Source organism: Hyla sarda, chromosome 9 (genome assembly GCF_029499605.1).
Source record: "Hyla sarda isolate aHylSar1 chromosome 9, aHylSar1.hap1, whole genome shotgun sequence".
In the NCBI taxonomy this organism is placed as follows: Eukaryota; Metazoa; Chordata; class Amphibia; order Anura; family Hylidae; genus Hyla; species Hyla sarda.
The window spans coordinates 56,791,575-56,811,977 of record NC_079197.1 but is presented as its reverse complement, the minus strand read 5'-3'; positions in this window follow the sequence as shown (position 1 = coordinate 56,811,977).

The window sequence follows — 20,403 nt, the reverse complement described above, 5'->3', positions numbered from 1 at the left end:
TACATGACAGCTCCCTAATGACTGCTATGTGTCATGGAGGATACATGACAGCTCCCTAATGACTGCTATGTGTGATGGAGGACATAATGACAGCTCCCTAATGACTGCTATGTGTGATGGAGGATATACATGACAGCTCCCTAATGATTGCTATGTGTGATGGAGGACATACATGACAGCTCTCTAATAACTGCTATGTGTGATGGAGGATATACATGACAGCTCCCTAATGACTGCTATGTGTGATGGAGGACATACATGACAGCTTCCTAATGACTGCTATGTGTGATGCAGGACATGACAGCTCCCTAATGACTGCTATGTGTGATGGATGACATACATGACAGCTCCCTAATGACTGCTATGTGTGATGGAGGACATACATGACAGCTCCCTAATGACTGCTATGTGTGATGGAGGACACTGCACAGCTCCCTAATGACTGCTATGTGTGATGGAGGATATACATGACAGCTCCCTAATAACTGCTATGTGTGATGGAGGACATACATGACAGCTCCCTAATGACTGCTATGTGTGATGGAGGACATACATGACAGCTCCCTAATGACTGCTATGTGTGATGGAGGACATACTCCACAGCTCCCTAATGACTGCTATGTGTGATGGAGGACATACATGACGGCTCCCTAATGACTAATATGTGTGATGGAGGACATACAAGACAGCTCCCTAATGACTGCTATGTGTGATGGAGGACATACATGGCGGCTCCCTAATGACTGCTATGTGTGATGGATGACATACATGACAGCTCCCTAATGACTGCTATGTGTGATGGAGGACATACATGACAGCTCCCTAATGACTGCTATGTGTGATGGAGGACATACATGACAGCTCCCTAATGACTGCTATGTGTGATGGAGGATATACATGACAGCTCCCTAATGACTGCTATGTGTGATGGAGGACATACATGACAGTTCCCTAATGACTGCTATGTGTGATGGAGGACATACTGCACAGCTCCCTAATGACTGCTATGTGTGATGGAGGATATACATGACATCTCCCTAATGATTGCTATGTGTGATGGAGGACATACATGACAGCTTCCTAATGACTGCTGTGTGTGATGGAGGATACATGACAGCTCCCTAATGACTGCTATGTGTCATGGAGGAGACATGACAGCTCCCTAATGACTGCTATGTGTAATGGAGGACATACATGACAGCTCCCTAATGACTGCTATGTGTGATGGAGGACATACATGACAGCTCCCTAATGACTGCTATGTGTGATGGAGGACATACATGACAGCTCCCTAATGACTGCTATGTGTGATGGAGGACATGACAGCTCCTTAATGACTGCTATGTGTGATGGAGGACATACATGACAGCTCCCTAATGACTGCTATGTGTGATGGAGGACATGACAGCTCCCTAATGACTGCTATGTGTGATGGAGGACATACATGACAGCTCCCTAATGACTGTTATGTGTGATGGAGGACATACTGCACAGCTCCCTAATGACTGTTATGTGTGATGGAGGACATACTGCACAGCTCCCTAATGACTGCTATGTGTGATGGAGGACATACATGACAGCTCTTAATGACTGCTATGTGTGATGGAGGACATACATGACAGCTCCCTAATGACTGCTATGTGTGATGGAGGATACATGACAGATCCCTAATGACTGCTATGTGTGATGGAGGACATACATGACAGCTCCCTAATGACTGCTATGTGTGATGGAGGACATGCATGACAGCTCCCTAATGACTGCTATGCGTAATGGAGGACATACATGACAGCTCCCTAATGACTGCTATGTGTGATGGAGGACATACATGACAGCTCTTAATGACTGCTATGTGTGATGGAGGACATACATGACAGCTCCCTAATGACTGCTATGTGTGATGGAGGATACATGACAGATCCCTAATGACTGCTATGTGTGATGGAGGACATACATGACAGCTCCCTAATGACTGCTATGTGTGATGAAGGACATACATGACAGCTCCCTAATGACTGCTTTGTGTGATGGAGGACATACATGATAGCTCCCTAATGACTGCTATGTGTGATGGAGGACATACAAGACAGCTCCCTAATGACTGCTATGTGTGATGGAGGACATACTTGACAGCTCCCTAATGACTGCTATGTGTGATGGATGACATACATGACAGCTCCCTAATGACTGCTATGTGTGATGGAGGACATACATGACAGCTCCCTAATGACTGCTATGTGTGATGGAGGACATACATGACAGCTCCATAATGACTGCTATGTGTGATGGAGGATATACATGACAGCTCCCTAATGACTGCTATGTGTGATGGATGACATACATGACAGCTCCCTAATGACTGCTATGTGTGATGGAGGACATACTGCACAGCTCCCTAATGACTGCTATGTGTGATGGAGGACATACAGGACAGCTCCCTAATGACTGCTATGTGTGATGGAGGACAAACATGACAGCTCCCTAATGACTGCTATGTGTGATGGAGGACATACTGCACAGCTCCCTAATGACTGCTATGTGTGATGGAGGACATACTGCACAGCTCCCCAATGACTGTTATGTGTGATGGAGGACATACATGACAGCTCCCTAATGACTGCTATGTGTGATGGAGGACATACATGACAGCTCCCTAATGACTGCTATGTGTGATGGAGGACATACTGCACAGCTCCCTAATGACTGCTATGTGTGATGGAGGACATACATGACAGCTCCCTAATGACTGCTATGTGTGATGGAGGACATACTGCACAGCTCCCTAATGACTGCTATGTGTGATGGAGGACGTACTGCACAGCTCCCCAATGACTGCTATGTGTGATGGAGGACATACTGCACAGCTCCCTAATATCTGCTATGTGTGATGGAGGATATACATGACAGCTCCCTAATGATTGCTATGTGTGATGGAGGACATACATGACAGCTCCCTAATGACTGCTATGTGTGATGGAGGACATACATGACAGCTCCCTAATGACTGCTATGTGTGATGGAGGACATGACAGCTCCTTAATGACTGCTATGTGTGATGGAGGACATACATGACAGCTCCCTAATGACTGCTATGTGTGATGGAGGACATGACAGCTCCCTAATGACTGCTATGTGTGATGGAGGACATACATGACAGCTCCCTAATGACTGTTATGTGTGATGGAGGACATACTGCACAGCTCCCTAATGACTGTTATGTGTGATGGAGGACATACTGCACAGCTCCCTAATGACTGCTATGTGTGATGGAGGACATACATGACAGCTCTTAATGACTGCTATGTGTGATGGAGGACATACATGACAGCTCCCTAATGACTGCTATGTGTGATGGAGGATACATGACAGATCCCTAATGACTGCTATGTGTGATGGAGGACATACATGACAGCTCCCTAATGACTGCTATGTGTGATGGAGGACATGCATGACAGCTCCCTAATGACTGCTATGCGTAATGGAGGACATACATGACAGCTCCCTAATGACTGCTATGTGTGATGGAGGACATACATGACAGCTCCCTAATGACTGCTATGTGTGATGGAGGACATACAAGACAGCTCCCTAATGACTGCTATGTGTGATGGAGGATATACATGACAGCTCCCTAATGACTGCTATGTGTGATGGAGGTCATGCATGACAGCTCCCTAATGATTGCTATGTGTGATGGAGGATATACATGACAGCTCCCTAATGACTGCTATGTGTGATGGAGGACATACATGACAGCTCCCTAATGACTGCTATGTGTGATGGAGGATATACATTACAGCTCCCTAATAACTGCTATGTGTGATGGAGGACATACATGACAGCTCCCTAATGACTGCTATGTGTGATGGAGGACATACTGCACAGCTCCACAATGACTGCTATGTGTGATGGAGGACATACTGCACAGCTCCCTAATGACTGCTATGTGTGATGGAGGCACTCTGGTTGGGAAACACTGGTGTATGCCCTGTATCGGTGTGGTGAACTACAACCGGCAGGATATTGTCATGTATAAAAAGAGGCATGGACTCGAGGGGCAGGGACATAATACTCCCCCTTTATAAAGCATTGGTACGGCCTCACCTGGAATATGCTGTTCAGTTTTGGTCGCCTGTTCATAAAAGGGACACTGCGGAGTTGGAAAGGGTGCAGAGACGCGCGACTAAACTAATATGGGGCATGGAACATCTTAGCTATGAGGAGCGATTAAAGGAGTTACAATTGTTTAGTCTTGAGAAGAGACGGGAGAGGGGGGATATGATAAACGTATATAAGTATATAAATGGCCCATACAAAAAATATGGAGAAAAACTGTTCCAGGTTAAACCCCCCCAAAGGACGAGGGGGCACTCCCTCCGTCTGGAGAAGAAAAGGTTTAGTCTAAAGGGGCGGCACGCCTTCTTTATCGTGAGGACTGTGAATTTATGGAACGGTCTACCTCAGGAACTGGTCACAGCAGGAACAATTAACAGCTTTAAAGCAGGGTTAGATTCATTCCTGGAACAAAATAACATTAATGCTTATGCAGAATTATAAAACTACATCCCTTTCCCTTATCCCCTTACATCTTTCCCTTCAATCCCCTCGTTGGACTTGATGGATGTATGTCTTTTTTCAACCATACTAACTATGTAACTATGTAACTATGTAACTATGTAACAACTCCCAGGAGACTACAGAGGCAGCATGCTGGTGTTCTACCACAGACTGAAGACTCCTGAATGACACATGCTGGGAGTTGTAGTCCCTTTTGTGTGTGTATGCCAGTGTTTCCCAACCAGGGCTGAGTTAAATTAGTGTGCTGTGTATAACGCAGGTTTCCTCAGGCTGCAAGGGGGAGGACGAACTGCACGGGCTGGTTTCTGCTTTTTCATGGGGTGTTCATTAGTCCCATAAAGAGGACATGGATATGAATGGGGTTTGTTCAGGACATGAACATCACTGTATGAACCCTGTGCATTTCTAGGTCAGCGTTCATACAGGGAAGCAGAGATGCACGGGGTTCATACAGGGAAGCAGAGATGTACAGGGTTCATACAGGGAAGCAGAGATGCATGGGATTCATACAGGGAAGCAGAGACGTACAGGGTTCATACAGGGAAGCAGAGATGCATGGGGTTCATACAGGGAAGCAGAGATCCATGGGGTTCATACAGGGAAGCAGAGATGCATGGGGTTCATACAGGGAAGCAGAGATGCATGGGGTTCATACAGGGAAGCAGAGATGCATGGGGTTCATACAGGGAAGCAGAGATGCATGGGGTTTGTACAGTGGTCTCTAAATTGTGGCCATTAAGATCTTGCATAACTACAACTCCCAGCATGCACAAACAGCAAATGGCTTTCAGGGCATGCTGAGAGTTGTATATGCGTGCCTCCAGCTGTTGCATCTCTACAACTCCCAGCATGCCCTTCGGCTATCAGTTCATGCTGCAAGTTGTAGTTTTGCGACAGCTGGAGGCACACTGATGGGTAAGCACTCAGGTTCTGTTACCTAACTGTGTGTTTTCTCAAATATAAAATAAAACAAAATAAAATAAAACTATATGACAACAGGACTAAAGATACTCATGTAAAACATCTGTAAAAAATAACCCAAATAAACCTAAGTAAAATCTGCACAAAAAACGGACAATGCTAATCCAAGAAGATCCTCCCCCACCCTCGAGATCTATAAGGATTGAGGATCCAGGGTCATACCATCTCCCTGATGAAGGAAGCCGTGCTTCTGAAACGGGTTGGAGGTATCTTGGATCTGACCCTGTTCCGTAGTGACGTCACTAACCGATCTTCGACAAACTGCGAACCGGGGCTGCCACGGTAGAGAACGCCACCGGCCGGGGCGTACTCCCGTAATCCCCAATTGGATTTTCAGCAAAGAGGATACGCATTCTCCGCAACACCACAGAACATAGCAGAACCCCCAAGGAAAATCAGCCTAAGTAACCGCAAGTAAAACCTTTGCAAAATCCGCACTGTATTATCATCACCATGCATAGTCACAGGTGTGTACCCAATAACTAAGTAAAAGCCCGCTGAATTTGCCTAGCTAAACAGTACTCCGTATGGAATAATCTAATGGGCATTCTTTGACTTGCAGTGCCACAAGCAAAGTAATAGACATCTACTGTTATCTTCAACAAGGAATGAAATAGAACACTTTGCACATTCTGACATCTACAGAAACAAAGACACAGAAACGCCACTCAGGATCTTTATATATTCACGACTAATACAGGTATATATTATACTAGTGTATATATATATATCTAACTTTAATTTCATTCTTTCTAAAACTAGAAATTAATATGTATATATCTTTGTCCAAATTAGAGCACAACGTAAAAGAATAACCCTGCATAAAACAAATATACCATACCTATGGTTCGACTTCTGCTATCTCAGCCAGGTATGTGTAACCATTAATATAAGCGCGTACTGTAACATATATGTGCATTACACACATATATACATTCTTAAGTAATTTACAAATCTGTTTAACTTTCTGGAGCCAGTTGATATATAAAAAAAAAAGTTTTTTCCTGGATAACCCCTTAACCCCCTATTAACAGGGCTGATCCCCATGAAATGCACCCCCTTGTTAAGGTGTTTCTATGTTCCAAGCAGACAGATGTAACCGGTGATTGCTTAAACCAATATAATAATTAAAGAGTACCTGTCATCAGATAAAATTTTTGATATAGTGTTCCTTGTTCCTTAGCAGACGCTTTCCCCTTCACTTGCTTGTAAAATTATCAACATAAATATGTTTAAAATGCAATTAATACAGTGAGTTTGGTCTCCTCCCTGCCTGGCAGGAGACCAAACTCAGAAAGTGTTTCTCTGCACAGAGCTTGATTGACAGCTGCACAGAGCCTCAATGAAAGCTGCACAAATCCTCATTGAATGTGAGCAAGAAAAAAGGTATGATACAGAGCTTTATAAAGCTCTGATTTTTTTTAAGGGTGGGAGGAGTGTTAGGAGTAGTTAGGGAACAAAGCCTGAGTTAGTTTAGAAAAGTTTATTTGGTGACAGATACTTTTTAAGAAAACTGTATTAATAGAATGTGTCGGCAGATAAGAACCATTTGGCCCATCTAGTCTGCCCAATAATCTGAATCCTATCAATAGTCCCGGGCCCTATCTTATATGAAGGATAGCCTTATGCTTATATCATGCATGCCTAAACTCCTGCACTGTATTTGCAGCTACCACTTCTGCAGGAAGGCTATTCCATGCATCCACTACTCTCTCAGTAAAGTACTACTTCCTGAAATTACTTTTAAACCTGTGCCCCTCTAATTTAAAACTATGTCCTCTTGTGGTAGTTTTTCTTCTTTTAAATATGCTCTCCTCTTTAAAGGGGTACTCCGGTGAAAAACTTTTTATCAACTGGTGCCAGAAAGTTAAACAGATTTGTAAATTATAAACTATAAAAAATATAAAAAATTATAAAAAAATATTTAAAAAATTATATGATTATTTAAAGCTGCTGAAGAAAGGACGGCGAAGGTCCTGAAACGCGTCCAGCGACCCCCCAATATCTACTATTGAGACCATCTAACTATTATCAACAAGCGCAAGTCACCATTCACTGCTTAACATCAAAGAGAGATACCTGTCAATCACATCTTATGTGTAGCGCGCGCAAACCTCCACGAGGACGCCGCTAGTGACTTTAACAGTGGACGTAGCAGAAGCGCTGCAGTCCCCAACCTCCTGGCCCACGGCTGTGCCGCACTGCGATATAGGAGAGTCTCCAGCATCTCCAGCGGTGTGTCCGCACTACACCCGCTCCAGCAGGAGGTCTTTTGTGTTCCAGCGTGACCAGCGACCGGTACTGGGAGATTGCAACATCCACGCCATACCGGGTATCGCAGGACTCATATCCACCGGAGAGCGCAATATCTTTTCCCGAGGGACCGGTGAGCGTACACGTACATGCTGTGTGTGAGACATTATCTATTTTCACATATATAACTGTTATATCTGTCCATCTATCAAAGAACATATACAGGCTGTCAGCGCAGCAGACCCAGTGGTTAAAGAAAGATATAAAAGACTATTTTATTATCACAGAATTGCTACATTATTGCTTTGTACTTGCAAATACTATTTTTCAGCTACCACCACAGCAGTTTCTGTTTTCATAAAGACTGTGATAACTGAATTACCGTAATAATTGATCTGTCAATTGGTGACTGCAAAAGGAAACATTGTTGCAAGCTTACTTCCAACAGCTAATGTACTTCAATACATTGTATCCACTTTGTATCCTGCGGCTGATCTGGAGCAACAAGTACTTAGAATATAATCCAGACCTTCCACAGTGGATACAATTTTATATATTTTTATTGGTCTCAATCAAGGTTTTTTTATCATATTGTAAAAAAATTTTAACTTATTTTATGGTAATTTAATGTCCCTGATGACTCACAAGGGCCCTGAGAGTCCCAGGTAATTTTATACACCCTTGTATGGAATTATATTCATCATTTAATAAATTGTGTACTGATATCTCAGACCTTGAGCCCCAATATTTTTTATAGTTTATATTTTTATTACAGATAGTGAGGGTATAAGTGTCAGATTGGGCCGCTCAGGTCATTTTGTTAGTTGGATAGACAAGAGCTTCTCCAATATATATTTTTTATCCAGATTTGTAAATTACTTCTATTAAAAAATCTTAATCCTTCCTGTACTTATTAGCTGCTGAATAGTACAGCGGAAATTCTTTTCTTTTTGAAACACAGAGCGGTCTGCTGACATCATGAGCACAGTGCTCTCTGCTGACATCTCTGTCCATTTTAGAAACTGCCCAGAACAGCATATGTTTACTATGGGGATTTCCTTTTACGTTGGCAGTTCCTAAAATGGACAGAGATGTCAGCAGAGAGCACCGTGCTCATGATGTCAGTAGACAGCTCTGTGTTTCAAACGGAAAAGAATTTCCACTGTAGTATTCAGCAGCTAATAAGTACAGGAAGGATTAACCTCTTCAGGACATAGGGCATATGGATACGCCCTGCATTCCGGGTCCTTAAGGCCATACGCCCGTGGGAATTCCGGTCCCCACCGCTAGCCGGTTGGGGACTGGAGCCGGATACCTGCTGAAATCGTTCAGCAGGCATCGCGGCATATCGCCCAGGGCGGGTCATTATGCCCCCCCATGACAACAAAACCAGAAATAATGTAAAAATGGAAGCACACCAAAAGTATTCAATTTATGCAAATATGACCATCTTTATTAGGAGCACATAGTTAACATAGCAAAGGACAAAAAATAATAATAATATAGTGATGTAACAGACACAAAAGAATAATTAAAACCACTTAAAAAGGCCCATATTGGGCCACACCACACAGATGAGACATGGTGTATGTCTCATCCGGACCAGGGCCAAACGGTACAGCTCTCCTACCACAAATGGAATAGCAGTATACTATGTCCCCGTCTGACCTATATTAAACAGGCTCACCACAAAGTGACATATGCAAAATACACAAATTATGTTTAGATATAAAGGTGTCACAGTGAACATCAGAGAATGACATACGATATCTCTATGAATAAAGTGCCAAGTAATCTATATAATGAGCAAGAGATACCAGCAAAATTTAAGGTCAGATAAGAGGCAAGGCCTACATGAGGTAGGAGCAAATATCACCCATACGCCCGGGTCCGAAGAATCTCCACGCGTTCCGTCACTGAGTGTCTTCCTCAGGAGTGTGCAGATGTAAGCTAACACTGTGTCTTATATACAAAAAAATTTAAATTAAAAAATACCTTGCAGGTGTGACAGCAAGAGACCATGGCCGCCATCTTGCCGCGTCAGCCGGCACATGGGGGCGTAACCATATCATGTGACATCATACGTAATAACTGTAGAATAGCGAGAGTCTTCAAAAATATGGCGCCCATGTGTTATACGGCATCCACAGACGCCACCAAGATGGCGTTGTAGTGTAATGGTTAGAAGGTTTCCATAGAGACGGCACCCCCCCCCCCGTCCGGATCAACAGGCGCAATGACGTCCCAAGATCATGTGACCACATGACAGCATAGAGAGCGCGGCTATCGATGAGAATACGCTGACATGCCAGCAAGAGCCAACATGGCAGCGCATTCAGTAAACAATAGTAAGTGTCCGGGGATAACCACGCCTCCAGGAGTACACGGCCCGCGGTCACATGACCCAATCAAAACATCTCACATTATCGATCATGGAAACGGTAACAATTACCGCAGAATATCGTATATTCATGCAGATGATGTGGGGAGGAGGCAATAATTATACTGAAGTATCATATATTCATTGGTAATGGATTCATGCAACTCAAGTACATGATTAAATAGAATTAATTCATTAGTGTGGTCATATTCATAACCCTCCCTGATAATTAGATGACCTGATTAGTTGACCCAGTTGAATATGCATAATTTAGTATACATGATAGATAATGAGTGAACCAACACATAACATAACAATAACCCTGCGGGCATAATTGGTATAGTACAGTTCATGTAATCCGGTCTACATAATTATATATAAGCAACAGCAGGAGGCTGTCACTCACCTCCTACTGCTGTTCCGGGACACAGGTCAGTCCCTCGCCGCCGCTCCAGGGGCCCCGATCCCAACATTGATGCCGGGGATCGGGGTCCCCAGCTCCCGGGGTCTTCTTCCCGCACCCGCTCATGTCCTCCGGAAGAGGGGCAGAGCGGGTTGTGGGAGTGACATCCGCAGCAGGTGCCCTGATTGGTCAGCCGGTAAACCGCCCGACGAATCAGGGCGATCGTATTATATATATATATATATATATATATATATATATATATATGCCAGTTTCATTATTCAATAACACCCTAATAATCATAATACTTATGCAACCTGATTAATATAACCACATGATAGATGTATCCCAGTGCACATGATCCATAAATTACAACCATAATGATATTAAAATAAATACAATAATAATTATCATAATCAAAAAAGTAATAATAATAACATCCCTGAAAAATTATTATAATTAGTATAAATACATAATACCCTAGTATAATCAGGTAAGTGAGACCACCTATTTCTATCATCCATATCAACAATAAATGTCATTACATACCAATTTATCCCATTATTGTCCAAAAAATAATAAACTGTTAGTATTATCAAGATTTCACCATAAGCAAATGACTCCCCTACCTAAATATCATATATACACTAATAAAGTGGGAGAGAGGTAATATTAAGAGCAGGACATCATGTATTCACTAGCAATGGATTCATGCCGATCGAATATATGAATAGTTGAGATTACTTCATTGGTGTTGCTACATTAGTAACCATGATAATTAGATAACCCAATTAATATGATATGATATACGCAGTTAGTTTGTATAATTAATGAGCTACAATATGGAGCCTATGAACATGATGGATGTATGACGGTTCATGTAGCCCAATACACATAATTACTAAAGCATATATAATGAAATATTAAACATAATATTTGCATAGCGCAGGTAATATACACCACAATACATGATTAATGATAGACAAACATATTCACTGTAATGTAGTGTACATATATACCAATTTCAATATTCAGAAACACCATAATCATTCTAATGCTCATACCACCTAATTAATATAACTACATGATTAAGGATACTCAGTGCGCATGTTCTATAGATCACAATCAAAATAAATTGTTACGCCGAGCGCTCCGGGTCCCCGCTCCTCCCCGGAGCGCTCGCTTCTCTCTCGCTACCGCAGCGCTCCGGGCAGCTCCACTGACCCGGTGCGCTGCGATACCGTCTCCAGCCGGGATGCGATTCGCGATGCGGGTAGCGCCCGCTCGCGATGCGCATCCCGGCTCCCGTACCTGACTCGCTCTCCGTCTGTCCTGTCCCGGCGCGCGCGGCCCCGCTCCCTAGGGCGCGCGCGCGCCGGGTCTCTGCGATTTAAAGGGCCACTGCGCCGCTGATTGGCGCAGTGGTTCCAATTAGTGTGTTCACCTGTGCACTCCCTATTTATACCTCACTTCCCCTTCACTCCCTCGCCGGATCTTGTTGCCATTGTGCCAGTGAAAGCGTTTCCTTGTGTGTTCCTAGCCTGTGTTCCAGACCTCCTGCCGTTGCCCCCGACTACGATCCTTGCTGCCTGCCCCGACCTTCTGCTACGTCCGACCTTGCTTCTGTCTACTCCCTTGTACCGCGCCTATCTTCAGCAGTCAGAGAGGTTGAGCCGTTGCTAGTGGATACGACCTGGTCACTACCGCCGCAGCAAGACCATCCCGCTTTGCGGCGGGCTCTGGTGAAAACCAGTAGTGACTTAGAACCGATCCACTAGCACGGTCCACGCCAATCCCTCTCTGGCACAGAGGATCCACTACCTGCCAGCCGGCATCGTGACAGTAGATCCGGCCATGGATCCCGCTGAAGTTCCTCTGCCAGTTGTCGCCGACCTCACCACGGTGGTCGCCCAGCAGTCACAACAGATAGCGCAACAAGGCCAACAGCTGTCTCAACTGACCGTGATGCTACAGCAGCTACTACCACAGCTTCAGCAATCATCTCCTCCGCCAGCTCCTGCACCTCCTCCGCAGCGAGTGGCCGCTTCTGGTCTACGACTATCCTTGCCGGATAAATTTGATGGGGACTCTAAATTCTGCCGTGGCTTTCTTTCCCAATGTTCCCTGCACTTGGAGATGATGTCGGACCAGTTCCCTACTGAAAGGTCTAAGGTGGCTTTCGTAGTCAGCCTACTGTCTGGAAAAGCTCTGTCATGGGCCACACCGCTCTGGGACCGCAATGACCCCGTCACTGCCTCTATACACTCCTTCTTCTCGGAAATTCGAAGTGTCTTTGAGGAACCTGCCCGAGCCTCTTCTGCTGAGACTGCCCTGTTGAACCTGGTCCAGGGTAATTCTTCCGTTGGCGAGTACGCCGTACAATTCCGTACTCTTGCTTCAGAATTATCCTGGAATAATGAGGCCCTCTGCGCGACCTTTAAAAAAGGCCTATCCAGCAACATTAAAGATGTTCTGGCCGCACGAGAAATCCCTGCTAACCTACATGAACTCATCCATCTTGCCACTCGCATTGACATGCGTTTTTCCGAAAGGCGTCAGGAGCTCCGCCAGGATATGGACTTTGTTCGCACAAGGCGTTTTTTCTCCCCGGCTCCTCTCTCCTCTGGTCCCCTGCAATCCGTTCCTGTGCCTCCCGCCGTGGAGGCTATGCAGGTCGACCGGTCTCGCCTGACACCTCAAGAGAGGGCACGACGCCGCATGGAGAATCTCTGCCTGTACTGTGCCAGTACCGAACACTTCCTGAAGGATTGTCCTATCCGTCCTCCCCGCCTGGAAAGACGTACGCTGACTCCGCACAAAGGTGAGACAGTCCTTGATGTCTACTCTGCTTCTCCACGTCTTACTGTGCCTGTGCGGATATCTGCCTCTGCCTTCTCCTTCTCTACTATGGCCTTCTTGGATTCCGGATCTGCAGGAAATTTTATTTTGGCCTCTCTCGTCAACAAGTTCAACATCCCAGTGACCAGTCTCGCCAGACCCCTCTACATCAATTGTGTAAACAATGAAAGATTGGACTGTACCATACGTTTCCGCACGGAGCCCCTTCTAATGTGCATCGGACCTCATCACGAGAAGATTGAATTTTTGGTCCTCCCCAATTGCACTTCCGAAATCCTCCTTGGACTACCCTGGCTTCAACTCCATTCCCCAACCCTGGATTGGTCCTCTGGGGAGATCAAGAGTTGGGGGCCCTCTTGTTTCAAGGACTGCCTAAAACCGGTTCCCAGTACCCCTTGCCGTGACTCTGTGGTTCCCCCTGTAACCGGTCTCCCTAAGGCCTATATGGACTTTGCGGATGTTTTTTGCAAAAAACAAGCTGAGACTCTACCTCCTCACAGGCCTTATGATTGTCCTATTGACCTCCTCCCGGGCACTACTCCACCCCGGGGCAGAATCTATCCTCTGTCCGCCCCAGAGACTCTTGCTATGTCGGAGTACATCCAGGAAAATTTAAAAAAAGGCTTTATCCGTAAATCCTCCTCTCCTGCCGGAGCCGGATTTTTCTTTGTGTCCAAAAAAGATGGCTCTCTACGTCCTTGCATTGACTACCGCGGTCTTAATAAAATCACGGTAAAGAACCGCTACCCCCTACCCCTCATCTCTGAACTCTTTGATCGCCTCCAAGGTGCCCACATCTTTACCAAACTGGACTTAAGAGGTGCTTATAATCTCATCCGCATCAGAGAGGGGGATGAATGGAAAACGGCATTTAACACTAGAGATGGACACTTTGAGTATCTGGTCATGCCCTTTGGCCTGTGCAACGCCCCTGCCGTCTTCCAAGACTTTGTTAATGAAATTTTTCGTGATCTCTTATACTCCTGTGTTGTTGTATATCTGGACGATATCCTGATTTTTTCTGCCAATCTAGAAGAACACCGCCAGCATGTCCGTATGGTTCTTCAGAGACTTCGTGACAATCAACTTTATGCCAAGATAGAGAAATGTCTGTTTGAATGCCAATCTCTTCCTTTCCTAGGATACTTGGTCTCTGGCCAGGGACTACAAATGGATCCAGACAAACTCTCTGCCGTCTTAGATTGGCCACGCCCCTCCGGACTCCGTGCTATCCAACGTTTTTTGGGGTTCGCCAATTATTACAGGCAATTTATTCCACATTTTTCTACCGTTGTGGCCCCTATCGTGGCTTTAACCAAAAAAAATGCCAATCCCAAGTCTTGGCCTCCTCAAGCGGAAGACGCCTTTAAACGGCTCAAGTCTGCCTTTTCTTCGGCTCCCGTGCTCTCCAGACCTGACCCATCTAAACCCTTCCTATTGGAGGTTGATGCCTCCTCTGTAGGAGCTGGAGCGGTCCTTCTACAAAAAAATTCTTCCGGGCATGCTGTTACTTGTGGTTTTTTTTCTAGGACCTTCTCTCCGGCGGAGAGGAACTACTCCATCGGGGATCGAGAGCTTCTAGCCATTAAATTAGCACTTGAGGAATGGAGGCATCTGCTGGAGGGATCAAGATTTCCAGTTATTATTTACACCGATCACAAGAACCTCTCCTATCTCCAGTCTGCCCAACGGCTGAATCCTCGCCAGGCCAGGTGGTCTCTGTTCTTTGCCCGATTTAACTTTGAAATTCACTTTCGGCCGGCCGATAAGAACATTAGGGCCGATGCTCTCTCTCGTTCCTTGGATGCCTCGGAAGTTGAACTCTCTCCGCAACACATCATTCCTCCTGACTGCCTGATTTCCACTTCTCCAGCCTCCATCAGGCAAACTCCTCCAGGAAAGACCTTCGTCTCTCCACGCCAACGCCTCGGAATCCTCAAATGGGGTCACTCCTCCCATCTCGCAGGTCATGCAGGCATCAAGAAATCTGTGCAACTCATCTCTCGCTTCTATTGGTGGCCGACTCTGGAGACAGATGTCGTGGACTTTGTGCGAGCCTGCACTGTCTGTGCCCGGGATAAGACTCCTCGCCAGAAGCCCGCTGGTTTTCTTCATCCTCTGCCTGTCCCTGAACAGCCTTGGTCTCTGATTGGTATGGATTTTATTACAGACCTACCCCCATCCCGTGGCAACACTGTTGTTTGGGTGGTCGTTGATCGATTCTCCAAGATGGCACATTTCATCCCTCTTCCTGGTCTTCCTTCAGCGCCTCAGTTGGCTAAACAATTTTTTGTACACATTTTTCGTCTTCACGGGTTGCCCACACAGATAGTCTCGGATAGAGGCGTCCAATTCGTGTCAAAATTCTGGAGGGCTCTCTGTAAACAACTCAAGATTAAATTAAACTTTTCTTCTGCATATCATCCTCAATCCAATGGACAAGTAGAAAGAATTAACCAGGTCTTGGGTGATTATTTACGACATTTTGTTTCCTCCCGCCAGGATGATTGGGCAGATCTTCTACCATGGGCCGAATTCTCGTATAACTTTAGAGTCTCTGAATCTTCCTCCAAATCCCCATTTTTCGTGGTGTACGGCCGTCACCCTCTTCCCCCCCTCCCTACTCCCTTGCCCTCTGGTTTGCCCGCTGTAGATGAAGTGACTCATGATCTTTCCACCATATGGAAAGAGACCCAAGATTCTCTTTTACAGGCTTCATCTCGCATGAAAAAGTTTGCCGATAAGAAAAGAAGAGCTCCCCCCATTTTTGCTCCCGGAGACAAGGTATGGCTCTCCGCTAAATATGTCCGCTTTCGTGTCCCCAGTTACAAACTGGGTCCACGCTATCTTGGTCCTTTCAAAGTCTTGTGCCAAATTAATCCCGTCTCTTACAAACTTCTTCTTCCTCCTTCTCTCCGTATTCCTAATGCCTTTCATGTCTCTCTTCTTAAACCACTCATCATCAACCGTTTCTCTCCCAAATTAGTTTCTCCCACTCCTGTCTCCGGTTCGTCTGACGTCTTCTCAGTAAAAGAGATACTGGCCTCCAAGACGGTCAGAGGAAAAAGGTTCTTTTTGGTGGATTGGGAGGGCTGTGGACCTGAAGAGAGATCCTGGGAACCTGAGGACAACATCCTAGACAAAAGTCTGCTCCTCAGGTTCTCAGGCTCTAAGAAGAGGGGGAGACCCAAGGGGGGGGGTACTGTTACGCCGAGCGCTCCGGGTCCCCGCTCCTCCCCGGAGCGCTTGCTTCTCTCTCGCTACCGCAGCGCTCCGGGCAGCTCCACTGACCCGGTGCGCTGCGATACCGTCTCCAGCCGGGATGCGATTCGCGATGCGGGTAGCGCCCGCTCGCGATGCGCATCCCGGCTCCCGTACCTGACTCGCTCTCCGTCTGTCCTGTCCCGGCGCGCGCGGCCCCGCTCCCTAGGGCGCGCGCGCGCCGGGTCTCTGCGATTTAAAGGGCCACTGCGCCGCTGATTGGCGCAGTGGTTCCAATTAGTGTGTTCACCTGTGCACTCCCTATTTATACCTCACTTCCCCTTCACTCCCTCGCCGGATCTTGTTGCCATTGTGCCAGTGAAAGCGTTTCCTTGTGTGTTCCTAGCCTGTGTTCCAGACCTCCTGCCGTTGCCCCCGACTACGATCCTTGCTGCCTGCCCCGACCTTCTGCTACGTCCGACCTTGCTTCTGTCTACTCCCTTGTACCGCGCCTATCTTCAGCAGTCAGAGAGGTTGAGCCGTTGCTAGTGGATACGACCTGGTCACTACCGCCGCAGCAAGACCATCCCGCTTTGCGGCGGGCTCTGGTGAAAACCAGTAGTGACTTAGAACCGATCCACTAGCACGGTCCACGCCAATCCCTCTCTGGCACAGAGGATCCACTACCTGCCAGCCGGCATCGTGACATAAATCAATACAATATAATTATCATAATTCATATAGTAGCATCACTGAGGGAGTGTCAGTGTCGGCGATGGCCGCAGATCGCTGGACAATTCATCCCAGTGATCTGCGGCGATTCCGGGTCAATCGGGTCTCCAGTGACCCGGAATTACTGGCTGATCGGGGCCGTCTCTGACGGCCCCGAACAGCCATAGCCAATCAGGCCGACCAATCAGGGCACCTGCTGCGGGTGTCACTCCCACAACCCGCTCTGCCCCTCTTCCGGAGGACATGAGCGGGTGCGGGAAGAAGACCCCGGGAGCTGGGGACCCGATCCCCGGCATCAATGTTGGGATCGGGGCCCCTGGAGCGGCGGCGAGGGACTGACCTGTATCCCGGAACAGCAGTAGGAGGTGAGTGACAGCCTCCTGCTGTTGCTTAGCAACAGCTCCCAGCATGCAAAAAGCGCATGCTGGGAGCTGTAGTTATGAAACAGCAGGAGGCAGACCACCACAACTCCCAGCATTCCCTTATGGGCATGCTGGGACTTATAGTTTTGCAACAGCTGGTGGCACATTTTTTCTATGGAAAAGTGTACCTTCAGCTGTTGTATAACTACAACTCCCAGCTTGCACAAACAGCTAAAGTGCATGCTGGGAGTTGTAGTAGTGCATCTGCTGGTTGCATAACTACAACTCCCAGCATTCCCGTTGGCTGTCGGTGACTGCTGAGAGTTGTAGTTTTGCAACAGATGAAGGCACAATGGTTGTGAAACTCAGCCTCCAGCTGTTGCAAACTACAACTCTCAGCAGTCACCTTACACCATGCGCCGTACATGCTGGGAGTTGTAGTTTTTCAACAGCTGGAGGCACACTGGTTGTGAAACACTGAGTTAGGTCACAAACTCAGTGATACATAACCAGTGTGCCTACAGCTGTTGCAAAACTAAAACTCTCAGCATGTACAGTCTGTCAGAGCATGCTGGGAGTTGTAGTTTTGCAACAGCTGGATGCCCCCCCCCCAATGTGAACGTACAGGGTACACTCACATGGGCGGAGGTTTACAGTAAGTATCCGGCTGCAAGTTTGAGCTGCGGCAAATTTTCTGCCGCAGCTCAAACTGCCAGCTAGAAACTATTGTGAACCCCCACCCGTGTGACTGTACCCTAAAAACACTACACTACACTAACACAAAATAAAATAAAAAGTAAAAAACACTACATATACACATACCCCTACACATGCCCCTCCCCTCCCCAATAAAAATGAAAAACGTCTGGTACGCCACTGTTTCCAAAACGGAGCCTCCAGCTGTTGCAAAACAACTACTCCCAGTATTACCAGACAGCCACTGACTGTCCAGGCATGCTGGGAGTTTTACGACAGCTCGAGGCACCCTGTTTGGGAATCACTGGCGTAGAATACCCCTATGTCCACCTCTATGCAAGTGCCTAATTTAGGCCTCAAATGCGCATGGCGCTCTCACTTTGGAGCCCTGTCGTATTTCAAGGCAACAGTTTAGGGTCACATATGGGGTATCGCCGTACTCGGGAGAAATTGTGTTACAAATTTTGGGGGCTATTTTCTGCTATTACCCTTTTTAAAAATGTTACATTTTTGGGAAAACAAGCATTTTAGGTAAAAAAATATTTTTTTTTTTTACATATGCAAAAGTCGTGAAACACCTTTGGGGTATAAAGGTTCAATTAACCCCTTGTTACGTTTCCCGAGGGGTCTAGTTTCCAAAATAGAATGCCATGTGGTTTTTCTTTTGCTGTCCTGGCACCATAGGGGCTTCCTTAATGCGGCATGCCCCCAGAGCAAAATTTGCTTCCAAAAAGCCAAATGTGACTACTCCTCTTCTGAGACCTGTAGTGCGCCAGCAGAGCACTTTTCACCCCCATATGGGGTGTTTTCTGAATCGGGAGAAATTGGGCTTCAAATTTTGGGGGGTATTTTCTGCTATTACCCTTTTTAAAAATGTAAAATTTTTGGTAAACATTTTTTTTTTTAACATTTGCAACACCTGTGGGGCATTAAGGCTCACTTTATCCCATGTTACATTCCCCGAGGGGTCCAGTTTCCAAAATGGTATGCCATGTGGGGGGTTTTGCTGTTCTGGCACCGTAGGGGCTTCCTAAATGCAACATGCCCCCCAAAAACCATTTCAGAAAAATGTTCTCTCTAAAATCCCCTTGTCGCTCCTTCCCTTCTGAGCCCTCTACTGTGCCCGCCGAACACTTTACATAGACATATGATGTATGTGCTTACTCGAGAGAAATTGGGCTACAAATGCAAGTAAAAATTTTCTCCTTTTACCACTTGCAAAAATAAAAAAATTGGGTCTACAAGAACATGTGAGTGTAAAAAATGAAGATTTTGAATTTTCTCCTTCACTTTGCTGCTATTCCTGTGAAACACCTAAAGGGTTAAAACACTCACTGAATGTTATGAATACTTTGGGGGGTGTATATTTTTATAATGGGGTCATTTATGGGGTATTTCTAATATGAAGACCCTTCAAATCCACTTGAAAAGTTTGTGAAAAATTGGAAAATTGCTGCGGAACTTTGAAGCCCTCTGGTGTCTTCCAAAAGTATAAACATGTCAATTTTATGATGCAAACATAAAGTAGACATATTTTATATGTGAATCGAAAACAATTATTCATAATATACATTTTCCTTACAAGCAGAGAGCTTCAAAGTTAGAAAAATGCAAAATTTTCTAATTTTTCATCAAATTTACGGATTTTTCACCAAGAAAGGATGCAAGTTACCACAAAAATTTACAACTATGTTAAAGTAGAATATGTCACGAAAAAACTGTCTCGGAATCAGAATTATAACTAAAAGCATCCCAGAGTTATTAATGTTTAAAGTGACAGTGGTCAGATGTGCAAAAAACGCTCTGGTCCTTAAGTCCAAAATGGTCTTGGTCCTTAAGGAGTTAAGATTTCTTAATAGAAGTAATTTACAAATCTGTTTAACTTTCTGGCACCAGTTAATTAAAAAAAAAAAGAAAAAAAAAAAAGGTTTTCACCGGAGTACCCCTTTAACGTGTTA